Here is an 8,703-nt window from a genome sequence, read left to right on the forward strand (position 1 = left end):
TGTGTGGGTAGTGCATAGCCAGCGCTTCAGCATGAGCTGTGCTCAGTGTATGAGCAACAGCAGATTAGCCTTTGGACCGACTTACATCACTGGTAAAATCTTCTTTTTGGGACTTACCGCTTTCATGGGTACAAGTACATTTAAGAGGGCTGAAGACAATTTGATGTAAAACAATTCAACTGTTTTAAAACAGAGTTGACCTAACATGGGTCATTTCTTTAGTTTGACCAATGAGGAGATTCAAATTGAGTTAATTTAAATAATCTTACTCCCTGTTGAGGCTCCATTCCTCTTGCCTTTCTCAAACAGTACATCGGGCTCAGCCTTAGTAAATCTTAGCAGGTGGGAGTCCTAATGGGGCTTCCCGGGACAGATCTCAGTACAAGTGCGTCTTTTATGGAGAGTCCATACTCTAAAAATAATCACTTATTTTATTTTTTTGTGTTTATCATAAAAACTCTTTATACCATTCTGGTTCCTTACACATAAAGAAGATTTTTCTGTGACAATGTAAGGCAGCCTAACGGAGTTGCATCACTAGTAATGATGTATTTTCAAAGGGCTTTTAATCCTTGCAGTAATACCATGAGGTGGAGGCAGACCACATATCATTATCTCCATTTGACAGATGAGGAAATTGAGGTCTAAAGAGAGATTAAATGTCTTTGCCCAGAGTTACTCAGCTAAGACTCTGACTCTTAATCCATTGTTCGTTCCATTTCTTTACCTTCTAATTCACAAGTTGAGTGTGTTTGTGTACAACTACTTTGAACTCAACTCTTTTAACTTTAAAGCTAGCGCTGCCAGAGTGTTCCAGGGTCTCAGCACTGTACTGCACTCTAAGTACATTTTTTTTCTAGTGAAGAATATTTCTTTGGTTTCTGCATCGACTCATTTGTCAAAGGGATCTGGGCTGTTCCTACCAGTTCCTACCACTGAGAGGGGAGACTCCTAATTGGTGTCCTCCCTTGAGAGTGCTGAATGTTGTTTGTTTCCACAGATGGGGAGACAGAGAAGACTTGGAGGAGGTAGGGTTGGGGGGAGGGCAGGATGCTAAGAGAAACCCAAAGGTATGAGATAAAGTCAAACTCAACAGATCTCCTCTTGGCCTTTTCAATGTGAGGATGGTTTACCCCAAAGTACACAAACCAACAGACTGAATCCCAGCTCTCTATTTGAGCAGATCACAGACAAAGCTTGCCCTCTGGGGTCCTCCTCCTGGCTCCAGCCCGCCATGGTAACCACTGAATTCACTGGACCATGGTAGCAGGCAAAGTATGTGCATGATTGTCTTGGTTTCTCTTGTTTCTTTCCATTGGTAGACTGTTTTTGAATGTTGCATACATGTTTTCTTTCTTATCCTGACATATTTATACCCTAGTTTTGTTTTGTTTTGTTTTGCTCACTGGAGGAAGGATGGAGATGGGAGGTGATGGCAGGGGCTGGGAGATGCTTTGTATCAGTTTGGCCAAGAATGCCGACCCACGGTTGTTAAAATTTCACCTCCGAAAGGCTGGTACAGCCATCTTTGTTCAGGATGTATGCGTCAATGGACTTGGAAGTGATTTTTAAATTGCATGCCACCATGATCACATGGCATTTTGATTCCGCTATTAAAGAATAAGTGGGTATAATGGCTATAGATACCTTAGGCAACAGTTCCATAAAGGAGGCAGTAAAACATGTAATTAGGCAAATAAAATGAGGCACTGCAACAACTTTCGACTATTTAGTTACATATCATTTCCCATTAATTTACTGTGTGTTTAAATGAGGTCTACTTTTATAATTCCCTGTTAAAATAAAAGCAATGGCAAAAGCAAGACTTGTTTTTAAACATTACTTATTCATGTCTCAAAGTGCTGTGACATGGATGGCATAATTTCACCTGTGGGAAGGAGAAGAGCAAATATGGGATCTTTCAAGGACAACCCTGGAATACCTGGTTGTTGCATCAGCAGCCTATTAGCTTCAAGTTTGTAGAGCTGGATCCCGAGGAAGCCTTGAAGCTTAATGGTCTGTATTTCCATTTAATGTTCAGTCCTTTTAACAATTACAGCAGTTTTGCCCAAATCTGCTGTAATGTGACAACTAATCCATCGGTCACCTTTCTCTGTAGAAATAATCAATTTTAATCAGTAATTGCTTTTGGGCAATAGTTCAACTCTGCTGTCATCTTTTGGCTCTCCGCATCATAACATCATCCGAGTGGCTCTGAGGGTAATAATACATTTTACTATTATGGTAGTCAAGGCCAGACAGTATTTATTCCTCTGCTTAACCATTAGGTTAATATGCAGTACATGTTTCCACATTTTATTCTTGGTCCCTGCCATACAGAAAAGAAATTCATGCAGGAGCCTGTGTCTTCAAAATGTCAAACAGCTGAGTCTTTGGAATGGGATGCCCTCCCCCCTTTTTTTAATTTAAGTTTTCAGAGAGATATTTGGTGCCATGTAGGCACAACCTGGGATTATTGGGGTGGTTTTTTAGGGGAAGGTTTTATAAGGTCTTAGAGGCAGCAAAAGAGGAAGGATTGAGCGAGAAAAGCTGGCATTTGGTCAGAGGTAAACCAAGAATCTTATACAAAGAGCTTTCAAACCTAAAACTGTATCTATATGGCAAAGTAACACATTGGAAGGGAAAAAAGCCAATGTAAACAGGGGTGGATGTGAGTGACAGTCTTAACAAGGACAGCAGTCCCTCCCTGTCCCTGCCCCCACTTTCACTTTTGCTTCTGCCTTTGCTCTTAGAACCTGGCTGCCCTCTCCCTTCTCCTTTTGGTGTTTCTTCTGATAGGTTTGGGCTGTTGTGTCACTCACCTGTGGGGTTTTCTCCTGTCTGCTTGAGTTTAATTTCTCAGACTGGAGATTTCAGAATCTAGCATGCCATATTAATTCAGTAATACACTCCTTAAGAAGCCTAGGAGCCCTGGTGGCACAGTGGTTAAGAGCTTGTCTGCTAACCAAAAGGTAGTGGTTCAAATCCACCAGGCGCTCCTTGGAAACCCTATGGGGCAGTTCTATAGGGCCATTATGAGTAGGAACCACCACTCAGTGGCAAGAGGTTGAGTTTTTTTTTTTTTTGGTTAAGAAGCCTAACTCAAATGAGGACTACATCTGTTCTTTTCTTATTTTTAATTTTATTTATTTTGTTGTTGTTGTTGAGAATATACACAGCAAAACACACACCAATTCAGCAGTTCCTGCGTGTACAGTTCAGTGACATTGATTACATTCTTTGAGTTGTATAACCATTCTCACCTCTTTTTCTGAGTTGTTCCCTCCTCATTAACATAAACTCACTGGCCCCTAAGATTCCTATCTAATCTTTCTAGAGTTGCTGTTGTCAATTTGATCCCATATAGATGGGTCTTGAAGAGCACAACAATGCTGAAGACAAGCATTCTGTACTAGTTAAGCTATAATTTGGTTTTAAGAAAACTTCAGGGGACATTTTTGGTTTAAGGTTTATTTCTGTCCTTGACATTCATCTTAGGTTTTTGGTAGGGTCAGAGCTTTGTAAGGAGTAATGGGCAATTAGCGCCATGGGAGCATTAGAAAGCTGGCTTAAATTTTCTTGAGTTTTTTCCCCTCTCTGTCTTAAAGTAGGTTTTGCAGGAAAACAAAACAAAACATGGAATTTGCTCCTGGTACAAAGGTTTCTAAGATATTTGTTTTGAGGGAATAAAAATCCTATTAAAATATTTATGAACCTAAACAATCCAAGAAGCCACACATACAATTAAGCCTTTCAGCCTTCTATTCTGAAAGCCAGATAAATCATCATTCAGAGAGTGAAGATGAAAAATCAAAACAAACCCGAAGTGCTCAGAGGGCTACCATAAAGAAAGGCACAGAATGTGGTCGAGAAAATGATCCTTGGGTATGAGCAAAGCACAATCCACAGACAGCCTAGGGAAACTTCGCATCTCTGAGTCATCAAAAAAAAAAAAATGCTCCTGTGATGTCACCTCTGGTATATCATCATTAAAGTTTAGAACCAGAAAGAGATGAGAAATCTGATCCAACCCCCTCATTTTACAGATGAGGAAACTGAGGCTTATCTCATTCCAAGTCTTGCTCATGTCAAAAGGCTGGAAGAGGTGTCAAAGCCTGAACAGTCCTTCAGTCCTCTGACTTCCAGATCCAAGCCTGACGCTTCCGTCCATGCCTGTTTCCTTTAATAGATTCAAAGTGCAGCCCATGAACCAGCCCTGAAATTCAGTTGACCATGTGCTCAATTATTCTCTGGATGCTGGAAATATCTAGAAGAAGTTTGTTCATGGATTCATTTACTTAGTGAACTCCTACTATGTGTTAGGACTGTCTAGGTGTGTCCTTCGGTACAAACATAAATGACACCCAACCCTTAGGCTTAGGAGTGTTCAGTATAGGGGAGAGACACGTTTGAAGAAACAATTAAAGATATTAAGTCCTATAAAGAAAGGGCTATGAGACAACAAAGGGGGAACAATGGTGTTCTTAAGTTGCTTCTGAGCACCCCAGGTTTCCACTAATTTCTCAGTGTGGAGAGCCATGCACCATGAGGTGGTGTGAATTTGGAGCCACATCCCCCTGTGGCACTGGTTGGGATTTTCAGTTTCTCCTGTGGGGAGGGTTTTATTTATTTTTTTTCTGACCCAGAATCTTGGGTAGGGTCATGTTTCTTTCTTGTTACGTTAAGTCAATGGACAGAGTTTTTCCAGTCCCCTTTTTGGACTCCACTAAAATAGAAGTCCTTCCATAGCCTTCTATAAGGCCTAGTCTCCTATCTCTGTAGAGTCGTTAAAACCCCAGCTTCCAAGGGCCTATAATTAGGCTCTTGCAACATTACTTCACAAGATTAAGGATCTGACTTCGTGCTCCTTCTTCTTTTTAGTTATCTAAGAATTTTTCTCTATTTCCTTTCCAGATATGTATTTAACCTTCAAAAAATTACGTTATCTGTCTTTTTTGTGTGTTTGCAGCAGGTGTGTGTGGTTCCAATTTAGCTCACCCCACCATGTTGTTGACTAGAACCCTGTTGATTTCATCTGCAGGCAGGCTCTCCATTTGGTGACAAAGATAGCTCTTGGCAGCTCCTGGCTTACATGGTTCTTACCAAAAAACCAAACCCATTGCCACCAGTCCATTCTGACTCATAGTGACCCTATAGGACAGAGTAGAACTGCCCCATAGGGTTTCCAAGGCTGTAATCTTTGCAGAAGCAGACTGCCACATGTTTCTCCTGAGGAGTGCCTGGTGCGTTTGAACCACAGATCTTTCAGTTAGCAGCCAAGCTCTTTAACCACTGAGCCACCCGGGCTCTTTACATGGTTCTTAGCATCCTTATTAACACCCCAAAAGGGCTTGGGTTTGGCTTTCTTGGCCCTGATGCCCTTCTCTGAATCTATTATTGTGTGCGTGGCACAGTGTGCTCTGACTTTCATTTTGGGTTCTGGGTAGGGTGCTTATTCTGAGGTGGGGGCAGGTGGAGCCCTGCCAGGTGGGTAAGATACAAAAGAAGGCTTCTATAACTGGACGAAGGGGAAGATGTTGGGAAGGTACAGCACTTTGCCTCATTTGATTCAGTACTGTGGTGCTTTGTCTCACCAAGAAGAGTGTCAGCGTGAGGTTTTGAGTATAGGGGCCCTTCTTTTCTTCTGAGTCTCCTCTACCAGCTACAGCATACACCATGCCAGGACCTAGCAAGTGCTTGCAGCAGCATTTCCCAACTGTCATCCCTCCTTGAGTTGAGAAGGGGCCTGCACTCACTGTCTCTCTGATCTGTAGAGCCCGCTGATGCCTCTAGCTGAGGAGATCACCTCAGAGTGGTGCTGGAGGTAGCCTCTTTCCCAGAAGACCTGATAGGTGCAATGGTAACCAGTTCCGTGGTCCCTATCCCTATCCAGTGATGACCTCAGTTGTGCAGTCTAGCAGACAGATGCTCTAATGGAGCCTTCCAGCGTGGTCAGCAACAGCAACTAACACACCCTTCTGGGGTGTTCAGCACTTGGAAAGCAGTGACTCAGTGTGATGGAGAAAAAAAAACACCATTAATGGGTGAGGTGCCAAGGGGATGAGGTCCAAGTTGCTGTATCAGTTTACCTCTCCACCTTCCTCAACTTTCACAAGAGCCCTTGTCCCTGCTCTGCTTCTTGCTCTAGGAGGAGGTGGGAGTGATCACCAGTGAATGAGTGAAGTTGGCTGCATCTGGGGATGTGAATCCCTAGTTTGTCTTGACCTCTGGTGTTATGGATTGAATTATGTCTTCACAGAAGAAATATGGAAGTCCTAACCCCTGTACCTGTGACCCTGTTTGGAAATAGGGGGCTCTTTTGTTATATTAATAAGGCCATATCCTATGACCTTACCACAGTAGGGGTGAGTGGGTCCTAAACCTAATCCTTTCTGAGTGGTATCTTGTAAAAAGGGCAGAATAGACACAGACACACACAGGGGAAGACAGATGCCATGTGAAGATACATCTACAAGCAGCCAAAGAACGCCAAGAAAATTCTGGGGATACAGGAGCTGAAAGAGACAAGGATCTTCCGCTAGAGCCCAGAGAGACAGAGAGAGAGAGGCCTAGTCCTTCCAACACTCTGATTCGAACTCCTAGCCTCTAAAACTGAGACAATAAATTCCTGTTCTTTAAAGCCACCCACTTGAGGTATTTTGTTATGGCAGCACTAAGAAACTAAGATCTCTGGTATCAATGTTTCCTATAAAACCACGCTGCTGTTCTCTAACCTAGGTGTGTCTTGGTTCCCTAGTGGGGTGCTGTGGATGGACCTTCATTGAAGGTGAAATTCAGGGCAATAGTCAGAGTAAGTCATATTCCCCAAATGAACTCAGAAATCCCAATAGTGGGTCCTAAATCTGAAATTGCAAGTCAAAGCAGTGGCCCTGGGAGAACCAGGAGGGCTAGCGGGAGGGGGCATGCATGAACACAGGGCCTGCTAAGCCTGCCCAGCCTCTGCTCTTGAGCAGATAGCCACTCTGTGCTCAGGAGAGGGAGAAGATGGCAGAGTGAATTTGGTAGCATGACCTCTGGCCTGTAGAGTCAGGAGCCCAGGAAGAAAGCTGTCTAAATAGTGCCAGATAAAGAACTCATTTCTTAAGTACCTTTTGGGTTCCAGGCACTAAGGGAGAGGGAAGAAATACGAACTGCCTTGGCTGTCAAGGGCCTTAGGGGCTCTGCATTCAGCCAGTTGGGGTGCTGGCTTTGCCCTGAATCATTGCCAAAACAACGCCTCAGATTAGTGCTTGTGTGCAGGAAAAGGTGAGACCCCCATGAGTCAGGGTGCCCCTGATGGTCCTGAGGGAAGACCCCCATAAGTTTTCTTAGTACCTGTCACTTCTCAAAGCACTTTCACCTCCTTTGTCTAATTTAACCTTCCTTACCATTTAATAAGGAAGGCTGGGAAGCCACTGATATTCCCATTTTACAGAGGAGAAGACTGAGACTTTGAGAGGTCAAGAAAAAGCCAGTTGTGACAGAGTAGATGCTATAAACTGCTCTCTTGCTTTCTAGTAGGGCATTCCTTCTGCTACTCCATGCTGCTTCCTCAGCTGTCAGGAGAGGGTTTCAGGTGCTGGAAGATGGGCACAATATAGTTTAGGAAGCATTATTACCTGGTGCTAGACCTTTGGGCATGTCATCATGAACACTGATGTGGCCACGAATCTTGTAACCCCGAGCCACCTGGAAACTGCACAGGATCCTCACTCCTCACCTGTTCTGGCTGAAGTACCCTGAAACCTCACAGGCAGACACACTCAAGAAGAGAGGCTGACCTATCTGAAGTGCTTTTCACCGCTCTTCCAAGTCTTAGAAGCATGGAGATGTTTTGCAAAAAGCACACGCTTATGAAGGAGAGTTATAGTATAATGGGAAGAATACTGGGCAAAAAAAGCCTCTTGTCAGCTTGTGTTCTACTTCTTTCCAGTTGTGTAAACTCCAGCGGCAAGTCACTTCATCAATCTGGGCTTCAGTTTTCCCATATGTAAATGAAGGGCATCTGTCATGGATTGAAGTGCGTCCCCCCAAAATATGTGCATCAATTTGGCTATGCCACGATTCCCAGTATTGTGTGATTGTCCACCATTTTGTCATCTGATGTGATTTTCCTACGTGTTGTAAATCCTATCACTGTGATGTTAATGGGAAACCCTGGTGGCATAGTGGTTAAGAGTTTGGCTGCTAACAAGCAGTTAAGAGTTTGACTGCTAACCAAAAAGCTGGCAGTTCAAATCCACCAGGTGCTCCTTGGAAAACCTATGGGGACAGTTCTACTCTGTCCTGTAGGGGCACTATGAGTCGGAATCTACTTGATGGCAGTGGAATGATGTTAATGAGATGGATTAGCAGCATTATGTTGATGAGATCTACAAGATTAGATTGTGTCTTAAGTCAATCTCTTTTGAGATATAAAAGAGAGAAGTGAGCAGCGAGACATGGGGACCTCACACCACCAAGAAAGCAGTGCCAGGAGCAGAGTGCGTCCTTTGGACCTGGGGTTCCTGCATGGAGAAGCTCCTAGTCCAGGGGAAGATTGATGACAAGGACCTTCCTCCAGAGCTGACAGAGAAAGCCCTCCCCTGGAGCCAACACCCTGAATTTTTTTTTTTTACTAGCTTTATATTTTATTGTACTTCAGGTGAAGGCTTACAGAACAAATAGTTTCTCATGAAACAGTAGTACACATGTTGTTTTATG

Source organism: Trichechus manatus, unplaced genomic scaffold, assembly GCF_000243295.1.
Source record: "Trichechus manatus latirostris isolate Lorelei unplaced genomic scaffold, TriManLat1.0 scaffold00020, whole genome shotgun sequence".
Classification (NCBI taxonomy): Eukaryota; Metazoa; Chordata; class Mammalia; order Sirenia; family Trichechidae; genus Trichechus; species Trichechus manatus.